Raw genomic sequence first — 21,645 nt, 5'->3', positions numbered from 1 at the left:
GATGGAAAACTAAACGTCTGTGGTACTGAGCATGCTGTTGATATACAGCTACTTTATCTATTAATATCGATCTGTATATAATGTATATGAAAAAAATATTTTTTTAAACTAGGAAGCTAAAGCTACTAGTACTTACTAACTAATTATACTAATGCTAAGTACTACTACAATAAAAAAATCTGGGACACAATTGAGTTCATCTCAACAGGGACAAGTGCCAGAGTTCCATCACAAGCTGAGGCGACCGAGAAGGAACTGAGGGCTGTTCACCCATACAGTGCTATAACAACAATTGTACAGGGCACGAGGCACACTAGCACACATGCGTGGGCCAAACACACACTACTATCAGAAATCTCCACTCAAAGGTACAGGGGGCGCAAGCGCACCTAGAGTGGAGCACCCATTTTGACAGAATGTACCCTTGCCCTCACCCAACAGGCTATTGTAATAATCTTTGTACAAAGTATGCCTTGTACAAAGGCACTTAAACTCATAATTTGCTGGTCATTATTGCCCTAGTAATGTATGTGTGGCAACATTGTATATAAAGTTATAAGAGTGCCCTGTATAATGTTAACACATATTCCAAACCACAGCCCTACCCAAGCAGAAGTTGGCCAACAGATCTGTCCTAAACAAAGGAATGTATGCTCCGCTTAATTTGCATTTAAGCAGTAAGGAGAGACATCGAGCAAGAAGGGGAGATAAAGAAGCTCAAACGATTGGAAAAAAACAGTAGGGAATATCCTTCCACATAGATGCTGTCTCCTGAATCTCAGCTGGAAATGTTTTTCAAGAGGGCGCCCGATATTATAAAAAGGAGGGACAAACACCCTAAGGCACCCATTTCTCTCCCCCATCACATTCAAGGCAACTGAAGCCACAAAGGAAGCATTCACTGGATTCTGCGAGAAAGGGTCCAGACCTAGAGGGTTTGGTCACTAAGGCTGCTTAAAATATACAGTGAGAAACTTTGCTTGAATCTAATATAGTAAGCATTTTAACTTTATTTTCTTATAACCATTTCTGACTCTTATGCTTCATTACTTGTACTCAAAATCTCTCTCTCTGTAGTTAATAAACTTGTTTTACCTAATCGTTTAAATTGCGTGTTTAAATTGAAGTGTTTGGTAAACTCCATTTGGGGTGGCAAATTGTGTGCACATTATTTCTATTAAAGAAATAATGGACCTTATATAAATTTGTATTGTCCAGGAGAGGGCTGGGCAGTACAGTATATACATTTCTGGTGGAAAATCTAAAATTGGTAGTGTGTTGGGGTCATACTGTAGTATAACCCAGACTAGTAAAAACCAAGGTGTAGACATAGCTGGGAGTAGTGACTTGCGTGCTGGATGCTGTTTGTAAGCAGTCCAGGCTGGAGGCAACATCAACAAAGCATTGTAAAGGATACCCAGGCTAGAGGGCAGCAGTGACACAGCTACTCATTAGTCTGGATTGTACCCTCATATGTCACACCCATAAGGACGCTACTCAAAGAATAAGCATTTGTTTCCTCAAAGTATATGTATAAGCAGAAGAGCCAGGCCACGTTTTAGCTAATTTTACAAACATGCACAAATAAAACTCAGAATAAGCAGGAGAGATTTTAGTCCAAAGAATAGATCTTTTTTCAGGAAGTGATTGTAGCACTTTAACATGTAAGCGCCTTATCATCCATAAGCCACAAGGTAATTAGTGTGGCATGACTATATTTCACCTTTAAAAACAAACTGAAGATATTTTTTCTGTGCTGCACCACATTGTTCGTTATTGCTGAAGGTAGCACAACCCTGCATAGCAAGTTAGTAAAACTCCATTCAGTAATACTCAGTGTTTTAGAATTTGATTCAGTGCACAATTGTGAAAGTGAGAGCAAAAGAAATCATGAACTTTTCAAAACTGCCCAATGATCTTTTATTCACTTTAAGCAGGTCAGCCCTGTACAGCACAAACACTGCTTGACCCGTGGCTAAAATGGGGGTTTGTTTTATGCTGACTTCAGTTCTTTGGCCAGTCAACTAACCTAATGCAAGGCTGTGAGAGTGAATGTCTTGAGACCACCAATGCCCATTCTCATTAGACCAAATCTGCTAATTTAACTATTATTCATGAAGCAGGACAGGGGTAAAGGTAAAACGACTGCAATATGCTGAACAAGAAACACATAGCCCAGCCTTGTTTAGTTCTTCAGAAGAGAGGCAGCCATGGCTAGATAGTCCTCTTTTTTTTAAACCCTTCCTCTTTGGTCACATGATATCAGTGGTGAACCCCTCCTACCTCTTGGAATTCACACTGCTAAACTCAGTGTGCTCTTGCCTTCTACGCTATACTCTGTCAAGTGCTGTCTGTGTTTGCCAGGCAGTCCTACACAGAGAGCTTTGCCAGATAGGGGGACAACAGTTAAGGCAAGGAGCTCACACCAGAGCTTGCAGGGATAGCACTTAATCCTACACTCCTCAAGAGAATGTGTGTGTGATGGTGAATATTTGAAGTGGGGAGTACAAAAAAAAGGAGAAAGGACACTAGTGGGAGAATTCACAAAAGGGCAGAAAAGAGAACAGCAGGAGAGAAAACCTGAGGAATGGAAGTGAAAGGAGAAAAAATTTCTTTTCTCTCCTGTTGTGTATGTCTACAGAAGAAAGGACAGTGAAAAAATGCAGACAAGATTTAAAAATAAAAAAAGAGAAAATATTGTACGGGTAACAGAACACTAAATTCTACTGCAAAGATTCATAAAAGCTATAAAAAGAAAAAGGGAGTGAAAGAGAAAACCACACACATATTCACAGTCTGTACATGAAATGTCTACCAAAGCTAAACAGCTTGAAAATTCATCTTTGAGGTCATAGAAAATAATACGCGTATGTCCTCTCTTCCCCTCATACCAAGATATAAGCAAATTTGAAAAATATTCTGCACTGAGTACATTTCCTGAATTTTTAACTTAACAAAATACTACTCTCCTTTTAAAAACACTGTCACAAAGAGAAATTTTTCTCTCTGCATGACTACAGAGATCTCAGGAGTTCTTTGAGCATATCTCAGTGTTTCCCCCAATACATATGTGGCAAGTTCTCCACAGAGTGTTGGCCACCTACCAAGCCTTCTGGTGGCTTTTACTGACACCTGCCTGTATGCACCATCGACAAGGAGTCATTAGCTAGTAGCTGCCAAAGTTGTATTCACAGTGAAGGCTGAGAAGGGAAATTAAGAGTGTATGATACTACTCAGCTTCCTTATGCAGCCAGCTCAGGGACTGGATGCAGAAGAAAACTGTCTCATGCTTGTAAGGGAAAGCAAGTTTCCATCAGCATGAAGTGCAGGAGTATTTTACAGATGGTAGGGCTGAAGAGGCAAACTTATTGAATGGTGAACAGTGAGGTGGCAAAATATGCAGATGACACAAAATTACTCTAGATAGTTAAGTACAAAGCTGACTGCAAAGAGTTTCAAAAGGATCTCACAAAACTTTGTAACTGGGCAACAAACTGGCACATGAAATCCAATGCTGATAAGTACAAAGTAATGTACATTGGAAAAAATAATCCCAACTAGACATAGAAAATGATTGGGTCTAAATTAGCTGTTCCCATTCAAGAAAGATCTTGGCGTCATCATGGACAATTTTCTGAAAACATCAGCTCACTGTTCAGCAGCAGTCAAAAATCTTAACAGAATGTTAGGAACCATTAAGAAAGGGATAGAAAATAAAACATAAAATATCATAAAGCCACTATATAAATCAATGGTACACACATTGAAAACAGCTTCTTGTTGTGTTTACCTCATCTCAAAAAAGATATATTAGAACTGGAAAAGGTGCAGAAAAAGGCTATGAAAATGATCAAGTGTATGGAACAGTTCCATATGACTGGAATTATTATAAACAGACTGGAATTATTCGTTTTAGAAAAGAGACTAAGAGGATACATGATAGAGGTCTATTAAATCATGAATGGTATGGAAAAAGTGAATAGGGAAGTATTATTTATTCCTTCACGTAACACCAGAACCAGGGGTCACCCAATGAAATTAATAGGCAGCAGGTTTAAAACAAACATAAGGAAGTACTTCACACAAAACACAGTCTGTGGAACTCGTTGCCGGGGGAAGCTGTGAAGGTCAAAAGTATAACTTGGTTCAAACAAGAATTGCATAAGTTCATGGAGGATACATCCATCAGTGGCTATTGGCCAAGATAGTCAGGAACACACCCCTATGCTCCAGGCATCCCTAAACCTCCAACTGCCAGAAGCTGGAACTGGACAACAAGGGATGGATCATTCAATAATTGCCCTGTTCTGTTCATTCCCTCTGAAGCACTTGGCACTGGCCACTGTCAGACACAGGATACTGGGCTAGGTGGACCACTGGTCTGACCCAGCTTCGCTATTCTTGTCAACTGCTTACAACTGGGATGGAGAATAGTCAAAGTGAACAGAGAGACAGAAAGAAGGATGGGAAGAAATAAAGAGACTGACAATCACATAGTATTCTCCCCTAGAGAGAATTGGGAGACACTGAAGTTTAGAGCTGAACCATGAATATACATTTAATAGTTTTATTATGTCAGTCTAGTGAACTATTTGTTTATCCTTACCAACTGATTTTAAAATTAAGACAAGACAATTCTTAAGGGAAATCCTTCACTTTAAATACCCCATCCTGTCCTAAATCTCTGATGCCTCCTATGGTGGTACACTCCACACATCTTCACTACTCCACACATCTTCAGCCTGGTTCTTGTCAACCCCTGCTGGCTCTATTTTATCACCCCACCACGTCTACTGAGTAGCAAATGACAGCTTTCACCTGAGCTCTATCTACTCCAATTATTTCTAAGGAAACTACCAAGACTATAGTTCAGTGGTTCTCAAACTTTGTGTTATGCAAATCCAAATGTAAGTCCCTATTTTCATGAATTAACTATAGCAGGGGTTCTCAAACTGGAGGTTGGGATCCCTCAGGGGGTCGCAAGGTTATTACATGGGAGGTCGCAAGCTGTCAGTCTCCACCCCATACCCCGCTTTGGCTTCAGCATTTATAATGGTGTTAAATATATTAAAAAGTGTTTTTAATTTATAAGGGGAGTTGCACTCAGAGGCTTGCTATGTGAAAAGGGGCACCAGTACAAAAGTTTGAGAACCACTGCTCTAGAGGGCAATGACTGCATCACATTTTGTTTCTTTCCACAAACTAAGTACTCAAAAACAATAAAAGTAAAATATGGTAACAATATGTTAAATAGAGAGATCCAATTATTATATTATTCTATGTTTCTACAAAAGTTTAATGTTATAATAATTATCATTTGTCTCCAATTTATATGGTAATGATTTGTAAACATGTTAAAACTTCCTAAATAAATAGATAAAAAATAAAATTCAATATCTAGCGTTCATACAACTTTCAGGTTGAGAATTCAACCACTTAAAAGTCAGGACGTTCCCACAAAGACATGCACATACAGTATGCAACTTTTCTTATTCCCATTTTCCTTGTTAAATGCAGTCCTTAATCTGTATCATAAAATATACCAAACACATAATTCGGCAGAAAGATCTTTAATTTTTGGAACTTCTGCCTTTTAAGTACTTGATTTTTTGAGTGTAATGTTGTATTTACATTTGTGAAACAGGGTGACCTGCCCCTTTAAGGACCAGAGGCCTGGAGCCAGACAGGCCCATACAATTAGCAGTGTGTTTAATTAACAGAACCAGTTGGCTATGGAGGAACTGATTCTCCCATAAAAAGCAGCAGAAAGCAGCACCCACAGAGTCTGTTGAGAGTGAGTGGACTCCAGCAGGAACACTGAGTTTTCGGGGAAAAGGGCTTCAGGCAGGAAAGGCTTGAGACACCCCCAGCAGAAAAACTGGGAGCATGGACCTGATGGAGATTTGAGAATTATTATTTTGAATATTACAAAAACCTAGAAATGCAGGGCTGGAAGGGACCTCAAGAAGTCATCCAGTCAAGCCGTATGAGCTGTGGCAGGACCCAGTAAACCTAGACAATTTCTGGCAAGTATTTATCCAATCTTTTCTTAAAAACCTCCAATGATGGGGATTCCACAACCTTCCATGGAAGCCTATTCCAGAACTTAACTACCCATATAGAAAGTTTCCCCCAATACCTAACTTTCATCTCCCTTGCTGCAGATTAAGCCTGTTATCTTGTCTTAATATCAGTGGGACGAGAGTGGTTATGTTAATAAACCCAGCCCCAGGGAGGGGTTGCTGAATTTAAGAGTTTAAGTTTTGGTAATTTGATCAAGAGAGCCCTGAAAAGTGGGGAAACTGAGGCAGGGCCAGTCCAGTGGGATATGAGGCCAGAATGGGTGCTCAGGTAGCAGCCAGTTTATTTACATGTATGCTTGTGTGTATATACACATACTTTAAATATAGTATCTATAAATATACTTAGCAATCAGCCCCCCTTTTTGCTTAATCAAATTACATTTAAAAACTCAGAAATCATTAGGTAAAATTCTGAATTTCAAAAGGTGCACAAGAAATAAATACAATACAATCACACTGAGATTTAAAATTTGCTAGCTAGTTTGACAAGACACGTTTAAGCAATTGATTAAACAGAAGTTACCAGATAACACAAACCACATGGAAGATATGTTTTGGTGATTTTTTTTTTTTTTTTTTTTTTAAGCAACATGCACTTTCTCAGACCTTGAAGGCTCACATTAATTTCATAAACTTTCCTCTTAGCTCAACCTTTTGGCTTGAAGGAAGTTCTGTATACCCTACAGTTACTTTTAAATATCCCTCTTCTAAGTCTGCCTGAAGCCCAAGTTTTCACTAGTGGTATTTCTACACAACTTCTGGAACTGTGCTTCCCAGCATAGGTAGACAGATGCACTTTAGCTCTGCTCAACCTACTGTGCTAAAAATAATTCCGTGTGGCTGGCCATGATGCATGAGCACTGGCTCAGGCTAGCCACCTGAATACAATCCCCCCCAACCCCATGGGTTTTGTACTCAGGCAGCTAGCCCGAGCACAGTCCATGTCATCACAACCACAATGCTATTTTTACTGCGTTAGCCAGTGCATGTCTGTCTCTACTCGCACTGGAAAGCACCTTCTCAGCTATTGTGTAGACATACCCACAGACATTAACTCAAGAGATTTCTGCCTCTATTGAGATTTAGGTTATGTCTACACTACATCTTATGTCAGCATAACTTATGTTGCTTGGGGGAGGGTGACATAACTGTAAACTCTCTAGTTCAGTGGTGCCCTTAAAAGTTTGCGATTTGGTAAATCATAGGAATTAAAGAAAAGACCTATTAGATCAATGAGTCTGTTCCATTGTAACTTCAGGAGGAATTTTCTCAAATAGAAGATGCATCATTATTAGTTTCCAGTAGAGGCCACAATGAGATAAACTTCACAAATGTACAAAATAGTCACAGTCCAGATTTTAAACTGAGTCTACACTCTCATTTACCAAGACATTAAAAAACTGAATTATGTAATCTCAGTAGTGAGTTCAGTCCCTCGAATGACTTAATACTGCAATAAAACAGACACACCTTTGAATGCATTTGAGAGGAAGCCTCTGACGTTAAATCAAAAGTGAGAGCTGGCATCTTTTAAGAGTGAAAAGTAGTGGTATAGAATCAATGCACATTCTCATCAAGAGTTCCAACCAACCTGTTTTGAAAGCAGCAAAGCTAACAACTGCATAAAAACAATATTAATTACATGAGAATTGCATCAGTAGGCAGTTTCTACCTTTCCTTCTTCATGGAGAGAAATACACGAGACTATAAAATGGTGGCTAATCTAGTTGTTTGCAGAAATATGAGCATTAACACCATCTTTAAAATCAAGATATTAAGAGCTATAAACATTCAAATCCAGAGAATATCTGCAGACAAAGAATATGATATCATTTGAGGAGAAATCCTCCCCTATTTGGTCTCTACAGCCACAAATGTGAGTAAAAGATGTCCCTGCCTCAACAAGTGAGAAGAGTGTGGTCAGCTCTACAGTTTGGGTGAAGTAGAAATTAAAAGACAAAGGCAAACAGTAGACAAGCACACATACTAAACTGGGTAGGGTCTTGAAGCTTTGGATAAAGAGCTTAAATCTGATATGGAAGATGATGGACTGACCAAAGTCCAGGATAACCCAATTAATGTGGTAAGAAGCTACAGCATTCCCATAATGGCACTGTAAAGAGAGGAATAGGAGTAGGAGCAGGAGCCATAACTAAGTCTTTCCAACATCCACAGCAAAGAACCATAGTGCAAACAGGAGAGAACCTCACACTTTGAGACCAGCAAAATATTATGTTTCCCTGGATGGAGCTCACCCACTCAGACCTATGGAAGTGAGGTGCAGAAATTAAACCACTGTTTATATAATAAAAAATAAAAGCCACAGTTTTAGACCCTGCCAAGTTGTATGTTACCTCAGAGGGATAGATTCATTTTCTGAGATGTAATTCCCCTTATCTACTTCCATTTTATTTAGTACATTCAAATGTAAATTCTAAGTCAGACACTATGAAAGGTTAACAAGGACACTGCCAAGCATGAATCATTTAAGACTGCTGCTGCAAGATTCATCCAGGCACCTTGAGTGAGCAATTCTGACCCAACATCCCTTGGGGGAATAAATAGTTTAACAGTTTTAGTACCCGTCCATTGGAAGATCTCAAAGTGCTGAATTAAGCCTGAGTTAGGTATTATCTCCACCATTTTACAGATAGAAGAATTGAGGCAGAATGATTAAACTGACTTGAACAAGATAATTCAAGTCTTCAGAAAAGCCAGAAATAGAACTCCAGTCTCCTGAATTCCTGTCCTTTGTTTAAGTCCATCGTTCTCCCCTTTATCTACAAGTGATTGGTAGTAAACCTATAGACTTTAGATGCAGGAAGTGTTATTAGATATTGGACACTAGTAGCACTACTAGACTATCAGTAACTAAATGTAACAGCACTGGAATAAGGACTCATATGAAAATACCGAAGAATCTTTACGCTTTACAAAAAATCCAAACCGAAGTAAATGAACTACCAAGGTACATACAGAAGCTCCCCAACTTATGCAAGCATTCCGTTCCGGAAGGCCTTGCATAAGTTGAATTTTGCATAAATCGGGAACGTATCTCCAACAGTTATGCCAAAAAAAAAAAAAAAAAAACTTACAGAACTTTTTCCATAAGTCCGTATTTCCGTAAAAGGGTTTGCATAAGCCGGGGTGCATCTGTACTACATTTCATGTTGCTTTCATCACTTCTCGTTCACCCTCTAACTTATATGCAGCCTCAACTATTGTAAGTGCTTTAAAATCCAAACAGTTAATCAGATTGATTTGAAATGTCATGTGTCTCATGGAGGCATGGGACAGTGTTAGTGATCCAAGTTTGAGATAATTTGACCGAGGGGTTCCCAAGTTGCAGACCCCCTCCCCCCCCCCCCGAAAAAAAACCACTGGCTTTTTTCTGCCACCTTGTAATGTTAAACAGAGGTATAATGTATCTTTTCCCCCCTTTTTGTCCTTTAATAGTGTTAGATGGAATCCTGTAGGTGAGAGCGAATGGGTTGTAAAAAGGAGGTGAAGAGCTTGTATATTTCAGCAACTGTTGTGTTGTCAGAGTTAAGGTAGATGTGTGAATAAGGCATATTGGGGCATTACTGAAGAACTGCAAAGTTAAGGTTAACTTTATGTACAAGTTACTTTAAAGTAACTCATTACAGGTGTTCCTTGACCTTCCTCTGGAGCATCTGTAGGAAACAGGATATCATAGCACAAGGTTCTCAAACTGGGGGTTGGGACCCCTCAGGGGGTTGTGAGGTTATTACATGGGAGGTCGCAAGCTCTCAGCCTCCAGCCAAACCTTGTTTAGCCTCCAGCATTTATAATGGAATTAGATATATAAAAAATTGTTTTTATTTTATAAGAGGGGTCGTACTGAGGCTTGCTATGTGAAAGGGGTCACTAGTACAAAAGTTTCAGAACCACTGCCATAGCAGATGAACCAGAGGTCTTATCTAGTATGGCAAATCCTGTGCTCCTATTTTCAGCTCCTTGCACATCATTTATTGCCCTTCATAGCATCAGAGAAAAGGGCCTGGAAAGGAGGAACGTGGCAGAGCTGAGCATCCATGTCTCTGGGTTAAAACACTGCTGTACTCTTCCCCCTCACCCTCATATGCTCTGTTTTAGAAAAGCAAGAAATAGCCACTACTTAGTTAAAAAATTAAAACACAACCAGCCCCAAAGAACTTGTCATTTAGTTTATTTGGAGGCTTGACTAATTTAATTTTTTCCTTCCTTTTTGTAGTCCACATAGCTTAATACCCAGCACCAGGCAAGGAGGAGGCAGCAGCAGCTCCTACTAAACACAGAAGAGGCTCCTGATATTTCAAACTGTTCCAGGAACTTGAAGGAGACATGGAGGGAGAGAAAACATTTGGTAGCCTGATCTCCCCTGCTCCCCACAAAAAATAAATGGAAGGTGGGGTTGCACATAGGAATTGGCTTGGGGTAGGTGTATGAGGTAAACAAAAAGAAACTGGATATGGAATGGGAAGTGCATCTTACAGACAGTAAAGCCCACTCAGTTCTTTCCTGCTGCCCCAGCCTGTATCAGCTGGCCTGGCAGTCACGCTTTATCTTCCCCCTGTAAGCCTCTGATTTGTTGCCACAAAGGATCCCTTCTTTCACCCAGAGTGCAGGGACAAAACCACTGTCCTGACAGAGGACCATGATCGTACGAAGGGGTCAAAAAAAAAGTTCAAGGAGTCCGGTGGCACCTTAAAGACTAACAGATTTATTTGGGCATAAGTTTTCGTGGATAAAAAAAACCACTTCTTCAGATGCCTGGAGTGAAAATTACAGATGCAGGCATTATATAATGACACATGAAGAGAAGGGAATTACCTCACAAGTGGAGAACCAGTATTGGCAGGACCAATTCGATCAGGGTGGATGTAGTCCACTCCCAATAATAGATGAGGAGGTGTCAATTCCAGGAGAGGCAAAGCTGGTTTTGTAAAAAAAGTTGATGTTCTCTTCTATCAGCGGTTCAAAAAAAAAACTTTGGAAGAAAGCTTTAAGACAACCTACTATAATCTCTGCAGGAGCAGCAGGATGTGGCTCAATGTTTGAGCAGGCAGCTTCATTGTCTATTCACTGTCCCCAACCCCAAGTGCACATTTTCTTCACCAACTTAATATTTAGGATGGTGGAAGTGGGAAAGCACATATGCTTTCCTCCTGCTATACCCAGGGCATCAAATACCTATAGGCTGCTGTTGCAGTCTGAAGCTAAAGGAAAAAAGTTAGTCTGAGGACAGGTCCCAAAATTAGATGAATTACAGTTTAACTGTGTGTGTGGAAGAGGAGGGGAGAGGGAAGAGTTAAAACTTTAAATGAACTTACATCTGTATAAAGGTGGAGCCTTGCTGCAAAAGGAAACTGGCTAGAGTATTACTCACTCCCCCCTTCTAGCCAAAGGATGAGGAAATAGTTTGATGCCAAAGGAAACTGAATAATTTCTGTTCAGGTTCCCTCTGCAAGTTCTTTTAATGCTGAACCTGGTAAAAAAGAGAGAGGCATAGAAGGAAGATACAGGGACAAAAGGAAAAGAGAGCAAATAAATAAAAACGGAATAAAACAGAATGAAGATAGTTATAGAAAAGACAGAAAAAATAATGAGGGACAGAGTGTGCTGCAAGTTCTGGGTCTGGTAGAGCCTCCCCATTTCCACCCTTGGACTGCTGTTAGATATGAGAAAATTCAGATATACACAATATTTAATGTTAACCTATAAGGAAAAAGAAAAAGTGATAATCACTTACTATACAGAGCCTTCAGCTCTAAGTTCTTTAACGCTCTGTCTGTATACAACATGACCTCAAATTCCTCTCTTCCATCTCTATACTTGTTCTCCCCCCCGCTCCCCCCCCATCTGGAATCTTTTCTCTGCACCTCACAAAGTGCTCTTAGCAACCACTTATGACCAAATTTTAAGAGCCTATGTGCCATCCTCATCCTTCTCAATCTCTCAGCTGCCTTAGACTCCTCTGATCAAGGCCTCCAACCTGAAGGCTTGTGAAAGCCAAGGGAGAACAATTCCTTCACTTGGTTCTCCTACTACTTCTCTGTCACACCTGAAGCAACTCTTTTGGTGGATCCCTCTTATTCTCTCTTTTGAAGGACCATCCCTCTCTCTCTCAAGACACCATCTCCTCCATCCATATGACTCCAACTATGAACTCTCTGACCTGTCTCCCTCCAGCCAATCCCCAATCTCAGCCAGTTTCTTTGACATCACCTCCAGAATCTCATTGTTAAGGCCCTACTTGAATAGTGGGATGATTGTCAAATACTTACGGCTGAGTTGCAGACAAGACATGGAAAATCGCAGAAAAGTAATAATGGACCTTTATTAATTGTGGTGATTTGGAAAAGCCAAAGAAGACCTATTTGTTTAAGAAAAATTTGCTGGAACAAAATAAACACTCAAGTATTATGTTATGCCTGCTAATTTTTTTCTGATAACCAGACATTTTGCTGCAACTATATTACAGTCATTAATACCCAGAGCTGCCAGTGGGACCCCCGGCCGCCAGTGGCCCAGGTCTGTCAGCCAGGGCTCATGCTGTCAGCACCGTGCACAGCAGGGCTCCCGCTGTCAGCCCCTGGGCTGACAAAACTGTGGTGGAGGCCTAATGCTGCGGAATCCACAATATCGTGAATTAAGTCAATTTAAATTGAATGTATACAGTTTCTAGCGCAAGGTGTGAGGGGGAATCCAGATCATGACCTTTTGGCCTTACCATAACACAAATAACAGGGAGCCAACTTCAGGAATATTTTATAATCCAAGCTGCCTCAGATTTGCACCACAGAAGATAAATATAATGGAGATATCCCATCTCCTAGAACTGGAAGGGACCTTGAAAGGTCATCAAGTCCAGCCCCCTGCCTTCACTAGCAGGACCAAGTACTGATTTTGCCCCAGATTCCCAAGTGGCCCCCTCAAGGATTGAACTCACAACCCTGGGTTTAGCAGGCCAATGCTCAAACCACTGAGCTATCCCTCCCCCCATCAAAGAGAAATTTCAACTAATAGAGAGCCTGGTATTTTTGAGTATCTGCATCACCGTCCCAGTTGTGCGAGGTGCTGTACAAACAAAGACAGACTGTTCCTATCCCAACAAGTTTACAATTTAGGAAGAAGAGAAACATACAAAGAATAGGAAAGGGAGACAATTTCATAATATACAAATTTATATACATGGAGGTTTTTTAAAGATATTTTTAGTTTCTTAAATAAGTGCCTATGAACTTTCGTCCTATTTGCCTAGCTATTAAACATTGCCTGATTTCTTGGAGAACATGTGGCAGAAATGGTTCTGGAATAAATCATTTACACAACTGCAGTAACTTTAGTTGAATTTGACTGGGAAAACAACAAAAGCCTCCCACCCTCAAAAAATAAAACACCAACCTACAAAACTCATCAGGTAGGTTTTTCCATCCTATCAACTCCTTTTCCCTTCCTCAGCCCTCTAATGTCTGTATTTCTAACTAATAAATGGCAATCCGTGTTCTTTCAAAATTTCTGGAGTTTGTCAAATCCACCATGCTATGCTAGCTTTCAACCATAGGTGCACCCAAAAACATTGACCTGAATTCTGAAACACCACCAGCATTTTTACAAATTTTAGCGTTGCAGAACCTGCAGTTAAAATGTTTGAATCCATTCTGGTTTTCCATTTCTATTCTTAAAAAAAATAAATAAATAAATAACTTTCAAAATAAAACAGCTACGCGGTAGAAGTCAATAATCAGGAAATGTTATATTTCAGTTCCTAAGTAGTACTAAACAGTCATATTTGGCATTAAAAACTATTGGGTTTTTCTCATTTTAAAGTGTTTAGCAACCATTCCATAGAAGAATTGCCTGTCAGAATGATCACATTAAAACAAAATTATCACGTGTATGTTTTTGGTTTGCTGGGGTTTAAAAAAAACCTTAAAATTACTAAAACATTTTCATGAAATTAAGAGTCAGTATGAAACTGGCAGGGTGGATTTGATTTAAATCATGATTTAAATCACTAGTCAGGAAGACTCGATTTAATCATGGTTTTCTATATAAAAGTGCATTCTTGTTGGTTGTTATAATCTTAATACATATTCGTCACAACTCAGATGTAGGTTTCATTTTTAGAAGATACACACTATACATTTTTAAACAGATTTATTTTGAAAACTTTTCAGATTAATTTTACAGCTATATCAGAAAATGAATTATTGTTTGGTTATTTCATTTACCAAAAATAATTGAAGCAGATAGTTATGAAATCATTGGGAGGTGAACTAGCTCCAATTCAACAGGTTAATCATTAACATTTGGAGGATTTTCTTGCCATGTTGTATTAGGAAGAGAACATCACTCGACAGACATTTAAATTGTTTTATTTAACTAAAACAACAACGTTAAGTATTCTGGATTTTTTTTTCCTTCAATAGCAAACATATAATATTTTAACAAAACAAGCATATGTCCCTCGCTTCTCACATTTATCTCCAAACTGCTCCTTGTCCAGATCTATTCCGCCCCCAACAATCTTCTAGTCATGGAACTTTTTGAAACTTTGCACTTTTAGAGAGAGGTAAGGGATTGACTCTGCATACACAAATCTGCAGAGGGACAATAGAGGTGAGGTCTGTTATTTCTCAGCTCTATATATTTATTTAAAAACATTTTTGCTATTAACAAGCATGTTATCTCTGGAGACCCAAATCCACAGTTTGAGAACCGCAAAACTAAGCATCTCTGATGGTATCTTCTAGACTGAGCACTGAGTCCCATTGGGTAGATAGAGAGGTTAACCTAAATAATCTATACAGAAGCCCCTGGAACTCCATAAGATTAGGACCCTAATCCATGAACTATTGGAACTCATTTACAAAACTCTTCTTAAACATTACATGAATATATTGTCTAATACTATAGAATTAGAATTTATAATCCCTATTCCATGATGAGTTATCTTTGAGCTATAATGTATCTTAATTAATACCATCTTTACATAGTTTTTTTCCTCAAAAAGCATTTTAAAAAAAAAAATCCGATGTAAATCAAAAAGTCCGAATTTTTTTATTTTTAATAAAAAAATCATTGATTTTTATCCACTCTGGAAACTGGTTTGATAATATCCCCCTACAGCATTTGAAATACAAACACCAACCTCATGCTAGTGCAAAATAACTAAAAAGTGATATGGACTAGAAACTGTTCAGTACTTTTAAAGATACCTAGGGTTTAATAAAGCTCACAGTTTTTGAAAAGTATTATGCTGTTTTATTTGCAATTCTTTGTGTGCATTTTATCTTTTCCAAAAAGTCTGAAGAAAGAACAGTCCAAAGCCATGTTCTACCAAGACTGGATTTAAAATACATGTAAGATAATCCTTACATGAAAACAAACTTATTTTAAAAAACACACTAGTTTTCCTCGCTTTTCACATTTTCAATCTTTAGATAACCAATACCATTTAAAAACATGTAAATTAGAGAAAATAGTTTCTCTATTGTTGTATATTGGAAACTGGTTTGATAATATCCCCCTACAGCATTTGAAATACAAACACCAACCTCATGCTAGTGCAAAATAACTAAAAAGTGATATGGACTAGAAACTGCCTACAGACAAAAGTGAAAATATTTGATTTTCATTGTCCTTGCTATTTGAAATGCAAAAAGTAAACAACCAGCATAAATGATGAGAAAAATTCAAATGTTTAAGTTTTCACTTTTAATATTGAAGAGTGTTATTTGTAATAAAAAAATCTTTAAGTGTGATTTCTAACCTGACAATGTTCCTTTGATATACTGCAGAATCCTTAAAAATATTCTTCTTCTTTTCACATTCTGGGTATCTTTTGAAATATGATGATATGGAGCTTCTATAAGAAATACTCAATGTCTTTTTAAGAGTCAAAGCTTTCCTAAGTTTAAGACGAGATATTCTGACTGGAGAATTACAAATTTACAAGATTTGAATATTCAGTTTTGAGAACAAAATATTAGCCTATTTACAGCAAATAATATACTGTGAAATATATCTGATAATTTTAATGTTTAAAGAGTAGCTGCCAATAGCTCTTAATGAAAATAAACAGTGTACTTTCAAAAATATTTGAAGGATATAGAATGTTTGCTGTTATTGGGAAAAGGCATTTCCATGAATTCTAAAGGAATGTGAAAAGAGTTAGAATATCCTATATCTCCAATCTGTATGCTACACTATATCAAATATAGTACTGCTATGCTGCTATGCAAAGCAGCAACTGGAAAACTAGGAAAAGGTATTGGGTTTTTTATGTTGTTTTTGCAACATGCAATAAAATATGTTTTATTCGTTTTGCCGAGATGCACAATTTCTGGAGATAGCTTCAAATCAAATAGAAGCTGTCAAACCACAATCCATTACTAGCTCCAGAAGTGTAATTTTTGCATAGTATCCAGAAACACTGTTGCTTCAACAAATCTCTTAGCTTGGTAGAAATTACAATACCAAGAAAGTCAACTGTTCGGTTATTAGTCATCAGAAGTTGGAAATATAATGGTTTACCACAGAAAGAGCTTTCAATACTACTTGACAGATACTTTGAAACAGACTTATTACAACTACCTTAAACACTTATAGTATATATTCAAAATGTTATATTGCTGCTATATAATAATCTTTTATTCTGAAATAGTGTGCATTTCAGATATAGTTAGAGACTGACACAACCAACCACACATGTTCAGTACTTTTAAAGATACCTAGGGTTTAGTAAAGCTCACAGTTTTTGAAAAGAAGTATTATGCTGTTTTATTTGCAATTCTTTGTGTGCATTTTATCTTTTCCAAAAAGTCTGAAGAAAGAACAGTCCAAAGCCATGTTCTACCAAGACTGGATTTAAAATACATGTAAGATAATCCTTACATGAAAACAAACTTATTTTAAAAAACACACTAGTTTTCCTCGCTTTTCACATTTTCAATCTTTAGATAACCAATACCATTTAAAAACATGTAAATTAGAGAAAATAGTTTCTCTATTGTTGTATATTTGCCAGACACCTCACAATACAGGCAGTGATACTTGCCCCAGTTCTGCAAACTTCAGTGGGACTATTCACAGAGCATAAAGTTAAACACACACATACATCGTGCAGGATCAGAGCCACAATCCTGGCTCCAAAAAGTTTAAAAGCTGTATCCCTAATCCTGCACCTGGATCCATGATGGGACAAGACTTCAACCCACAGATCCAATGCAGAATCAGGGCTTAATTTCAGACATGAAACAAGGGGTAGAGGGATAAAGAAGAAGAAGGGATATGGAGAAGGATGGACAGGGGCAAACAACATCAATATGATTAAAGTTATTCATTAAACCATGTTAGGTTTCATACTTAAGGCACTGTTTTTGCAAAATGATTCACACAAGTGCACCTTGATCTCAATGAGGCTCTATGCAGTCACAGCATAGAGCCTCAAGGTGGTTCAGCTTTGCTCATCAAGAACTTTATTGTTTAGTATCCTGTACACTGAGAACACTGTACAGGCAACACAAGGGTGAAAGAATGCAAGTTAAGAGACACCATAGTGCAAGTTTACTTTTAAACTAAGTGAATATTGTAATTAAACATATTAGTCCCATTGATGAAAAATATGAATCCCCAAACACTCTGCCTTCTGCTAAACTTTTTATTTCAACTCATTTACTATAGCACTGCCATTATCCTGGTAAAATTGCCAAAAACCCAGCTGCAGGCTGACTCTGCAAGACTTTGACATTGGTGTTAAGGCCCATAGGATATATTCTGCTTTCAGAACATTTAAACACGAAACACTGCAACTTGTTAAAGCCTGAAGCTACACAGTTATGGAGCCACACAGTCTTTCAGTTAGGAGGGAACAGGAGAAGCTAAAAAAGGACTAAAGCAAAGAAAATTATGTAGTCCAATATTGCAAAGTTAGGAAAACAGAAAGGAGGCAAGAGTCTACTATGTACAAAGTATTGTGCTTTAAAACGAATCCCCTGGGATTGGAAGACAAAATGGGTATTGTTACAATTGTGCATTTCTGACTATATCCTGACTTCAGGTTCGTATGAGATTTAAAAACAAAAATCCTGGGAAGCATAAGAGAACCCTTCATGGCAACTACTCCAATTGCTCTGGTGCTAGGTAGATAAATAAAAAAGCATCCTCATCGATGCACAATTCCCCTTCTTCATTCACCCTTTACTTAATAATCTCCTAGTGGGTGAGAGCGACACCAACGAGCCTCTTCTCCTTCCTCTCAGATCACACACCCGGCTCCTCGGCGAGCACTACAGATCACCACACAAAAAAGAAATCTCAACCACTTCCCCTGGCCCCCAAGCTGGATGAGAAAACCGCAGATTTACCAGCGGAAGGGGCAGCCCCGCTCTAGCCACGGCCCCCTTCCTTCCCCCCTTTCCCTTTGTTTACTCTGTGGGCTAGTCACCCCCGTGTGAACGCGCCAGCGCCGAGCCCCGTCCCACCACATCGGGGGGGGGGGGGGGTGACGAACCCCACCTTGCCGCCGCACACGGCTCGCAGGAGAGGGCGGGCGCGGTCTGCCCCGCTCCCCACGAAGGAGAGGGGGCGGGCGGCTAGGCAGGGATCTGAAAGGCAACCTCGCCTCCTCCTTCCCACCCGCAGCGGGGGGGGGCACCACCCGCTCGACGACCCCCCCTCAGAAAAGGCCATTGACAGACCCACTGCACCCTTCCGGCCGCCCCCCCCCGGAGTGCACAGAGCCCGCTGTTCCCTCCGCCACACGAGGGCTCCCCGCCACAGACACGCGGGGAACCGGAGGGCTCGTCCCCACAAGGGACAGCCGCTGTAGGGCTTCGCCCCCTCCGGAGGGGCGGGGGTGTCTCACCTCCCGGGGGCGGGGAAAGGAGGCGGACACGGCGCTGCCGCTCGCCGGGGGAGACACCCCCTTCCCCATTACATAAGTTGGGGCCATTCTGCCTCACTTTCCCTGTCCCCCCCCGGCCGCCCCCGGCCGCCCCCGGCCGCCGGGACTCACCAGCCGGAGTCTCCGTCCGGCGGAGCGCGAGGTCTCGCGGGGAGCTGGGGGGGGGAGGGGAGGAGAGAGAGGGAGACGCCGCGAAGTTGAATCGTCTCCGTCCGCCCGCCGCTTCTGCCGAGGGCCCCGACCGGCTCCCGTCCCTCCCCGCTGCGTGTGTCTGTCCCGGCCACTCCAGGCCGCTCCCCCTCCCTCCCGGCGCGCTGCACCATGGGATACGCCGCTGCCCCCTCTCGCTGCCAGCCTGCTTCACTCCCCGCCCGAATGGCTGCGAAGGGAAGGGACCGGTGCGCCCGCCCGCCCGCCCTCGGGGGCGGAGTGTCCCCTCTGATCCCCACGGCAACAGCCCCCACTCGCGGGGACCAGCCACAGCCAGGCCACCCCCTCAGATCCTCGGGGGTCCCAGCCTCGGGGCCAGCCCCCTCAGATCCTCGGGGGTCCCAGCTCTCCCAGCCTCGGGGCCACCCCCTGAGATCCGCAGGGGGACCAGCCCTCCCAGCCTCGGGGCCACCCCCCTCAGATCCGCAGGGGTGCTAGCCTCGGGGCCAGCCCCTTCAGATCCGCAGGGGGGCCCAGCCCTCCCAGCCTCGGGGCCACCCCCCTCAGATACGCAGGGGGGCCCAGCCCTCCCAGCCACGGCCAGGCGAGCCCTCTCAGATCTGCAGGGGGCCCAGCCCTCCCAGCCTCGGGGCCAGCCCCCTCAGATCCGCAGGGGGGCCCAGCCCTCCCAGCCTCGGGGCCACCCCCCTCAGATACGCAGGGGGACCAGCCCTCCCAGCCACGGCCAGGCCAGGCCCCTCAGATCACCCCACACACACCCTCTGACCCGATTTTTCACACTTGCTGTCTGGTCACCCTAACCTCGGGGCCACCCTCCTCAGATCCGCAGGGGGGCCCAGCCACAGCCAGGCCAGCCCCTTCAGATCCTCGGGGGTCCCAGCCTCGGGGCCAGCCCCTCAGATCCTCGGGGGTCCCAGCCTCGGGGCCACCCCCTCAGATCCTCGGGGGTCCCAGCCTCGGGGCCACCCCCTCAGATCCGCAGGGGGGCCCAGCCCTGCCAGCCTCGGGGCCACCCCCCTCAGATCCACAGGGGGACCAGCCCTCCCAGCCACAGCCAGGCCAGCCCTCTCAGATCTGCAGGGGGCCCAGCCATTACAGCCTCTGGGCCACCCCCTCTAGGGTGACCAGATGTCCCAATTTTATAGGGACAGTCCCAATTTTGGGGTCTTTTTCTTATATAGGCTCCTATTACCCCCCCCACACACACACACACACCCTCTGACCCGATTTTTCACACTTGCTGTCTGGTCACCCTAACCCCCTCAGATCGGCAGGGGGACCAGCTCTCCCAGCCTCCGGGGGTGGGGGAGTGTACCCCCCTCAGATCCTCATGATGGTCAGTCCTCCCAGCCTCAGGAAGGAAACAGCTCTACACTCAAATACAGTGACCAACCCTCCCAGCCTCAGGTGAACTGCCTTCTCAAATACCCCAAGGATCTGGGGATCAAACCAGACAACTCCATTCTTAACCTAAAAGAGGCCTGGCCCAGGCTCAGAGAGCAAACCACTACCAGCCCCAACCCTCAGGTAGACCATACTCATTCCCAGCTGCTTTGCTGAAAGGGAGTAGGCAGCCAACCTCTTCTCACAGCCTTCAAGGACCAGCCCTCCCTCTCAAAACTTCATTTGGAGGAACCAGTCTTCCTTCCCTCCCTGTGAGGGAATGAGGGTTGGTGGAAGATGGAATTTATTAGGAGAAAAGGGAAATGTAACCCAGTGTTCCCCAAACTCTCTCCTCCCCTACCAAATCTCAACTGCAGGGAGTGTATTCCACCTCCACACATTCACAGCCTTTTCTCTCTTTCTGTTGGTCTGAGGGTTTCTGTAGTGGTCACTTAAATGCAGTATGCACCACACATGTAACTCACTTCTCAGCTTTCCTGGAATTTCTTTCATCCCTGCACATCTCCCAGGTGGCACCCTTTAACTCTCTCTGCAGTTTCAAAACTAGGATACCCTCCTTAAAAAAATCTATCTAACTTAGTTATTATATGGCCCCCAGTAGTACCAGTATCATAGTATCTGAGTGACTCACAGTGTTTAATGTAAAGTTTCAGAGTAACAGCCGTGTTAGTCTGTATCCGCAAAAAGAAGAACAGGAGTACTTGTGGCACCTTAGAGACTAACAAATTTATTAGAGCATAAGCTTTCGTGGACTACAGCCCACTTCTTCGGATGCATAGCATAGTGTTTAATGTACTTATTCTCACAACTGCCCTGTGAGGTATGGAAGTATTATCATCCCCATTTTAGGTGTGAGGAACTGAGACACAGAGAGACTAAAAGACTTGCTCAAGATCACACAAGAAGTCTGTGACAGAGCAGAGAATTTAACCCCTGTTCTATGGATACTAGTCTAACGTCCTTTCTTTTGGATCGTTGTTCCTGTCCACACCAGCTAATGGACAGCTGTACAATAAGGTAAGGGCAGGCCTTATGTATAAACAGCTGCACCTCCCAAAATTTTATTTGTGGTAC

The 21,645-nt window shown here is 41.9% G+C and overlaps 1 protein-coding gene across 2 annotated transcripts in view; it reads right to left on the bottom strand.

Annotated features, from left to right (window-relative positions):
* Positions 1-19,249, bottom strand: part of PTK2 (protein tyrosine kinase 2) — a 349,972-nt gene extending 330,723 nt beyond the window's left edge. For both annotated transcript variants that reach the window (XM_054017938.1, XM_054017937.1), the window contains exon 1: positions 19,108-19,249. The gene's annotated coding sequence lies outside the window, so the exon portion shown is untranslated. The remainder of the gene's footprint in view (positions 1-19,107) is intronic.
* Positions 19,250-21,645: the final 2,396 nt, after the last annotated feature.

This window comes from Malaclemys terrapin, chromosome 2, assembly GCF_027887155.1.
Source record: "Malaclemys terrapin pileata isolate rMalTer1 chromosome 2, rMalTer1.hap1, whole genome shotgun sequence".
NCBI lineage: Eukaryota > Metazoa > Chordata > Testudines > Emydidae > Malaclemys > Malaclemys terrapin.
The sequence above is the reverse complement of the archived record's forward strand: the minus strand, read 5'-3'. Positions and strand labels throughout refer to the sequence as shown.